At 38.7% G+C, this 1371-nt stretch overlaps 1 long non-coding RNA gene across 1 annotated transcript in view; it reads right to left on the bottom strand.

The window, feature by feature from the left end:
• Positions 1-866: 866 nt before the first annotated feature.
• LOC107470123 (uncharacterized) overlaps positions 867-1371 on the bottom strand; it is a 14793-nt gene continuing 14288 nt past the window's right edge. The window contains exon 3 of the long non-coding RNA XR_001588352.3: positions 867-1089. This is a non-coding gene — a long non-coding RNA (uncharacterized LOC107470123). The remainder of the gene's footprint in view (positions 1090-1371) is intronic.

Raw genomic sequence — 1371 nt, 5'->3', positions numbered from 1 at the left:
GCATCAGCTTATTTTGTGCCAAGATAGTGTCTCTCCTTCTAGTTCCAACACACCCTTCTTTTGAACCGGTTGGCATTGTGTCTGATGAGCATAGAAGTATTGGTTGTTGGCCACAGTGTCTATGAGATTCTAGGCTTCCTCGGCTGTTGTTTCGAGGGTTACCTAAAACTGTAGGTCGATCTCGGTCGAGATCTTCTGTGCTGGTTGGAGATGATGTGTCAGGCGTGTATGTGGTGACCAAAGCTGCCGCGTCTGATTTGTTGGAATGTTAATGCTGCTGATCCTTTGTCACTGGAGGGTGGTGGTACCTGTAAAGGACTCCGATGCTTAAGTTAGCAAGGGTATTAAACAGGTTTTTAGTAGAATCAGAGTATGAGTTATACCTTGGTGCTCTAGTGTATTTATAACGGTGTAGAGCTACCTTCTTAGATAAGATAAGTTAGTTATCTTATCTTATCTTTATCTTTCGAGTCAAGTCATCTTATCTTCAAAGAAACCGCCCTTCTCTCTGTAGGCATGGGCTGCCTTTGGATTTGGGTCGTGTTCCTCTATTTGGGCCCTTTACTGGGCTTTCCTAGAAATTTGGCCGAGCTCTTTGAGAAGAGGTCGGATAGTCTGACCCGAAGAGGTTGGTCGCTTTGTCGCCAAACATCCCAGGTCGGACAGCTTGACCCAGGGTATGAACAGTGCCCCTGCTTGTAACGACCCAACTTCCAGAACGTCATGATCGTACCGAAAGTAAGGTGTTACCAACCTGCTTTCCTTTATTAACTATTTACTATTGAGCCTCTAGTTCGATATTGCGGTCCAGTTTTAGTAAAAATACCAGAAAATTTTGTTTTTATTTATCAAATCATATAGCAAGCATCACCAAGTAATAATAATCACATAATCATTAATAATAATATCTGTCATACAAAAGATTTCAAACAAAACTCGCATACAAATCCTATCCCTCTGTATAAAATAAAAATGTTAAGCAATAAGAGCGAGGGAACTTCTATGAAAATAACTCAAGTCATAAACTTAACTCATAAATAAGATCTATAATCGCCTGCAGCTTCAAACGGAGTCTTCGAACCTGTGTCACTGAAAGGGTGGAAGATTTTGGGGTGAGAACAAACCACACGTTCTCAATAGGGAATAAGAATGCCGTAAAAGTAATGATTTACATGCAAATAATTAACATACTCAAGGAAACTATATTTTTATCAAACCTTTTTGAAAATACTATTCTTGGTTTTACTTTAACTAACTATTTATCTCTTTCCAAAAAAATCTAAGCTTAAAACAAATTCCAAAATATAAAACTAGTCACATTAAGTCTTTCTCAACCACACGATTAATTTTCAATCACAACGTCAATTCTTA

The sequence above is a fragment of the Arachis duranensis genome, chromosome 10 (genome assembly GCF_000817695.3).
Source record: "Arachis duranensis cultivar V14167 chromosome 10, aradu.V14167.gnm2.J7QH, whole genome shotgun sequence".
Classification (NCBI taxonomy): domain Eukaryota; kingdom Viridiplantae; phylum Streptophyta; class Magnoliopsida; order Fabales; family Fabaceae; genus Arachis; species Arachis duranensis.
This window is presented reverse-complemented; position numbering and strand designations above follow the sequence as displayed.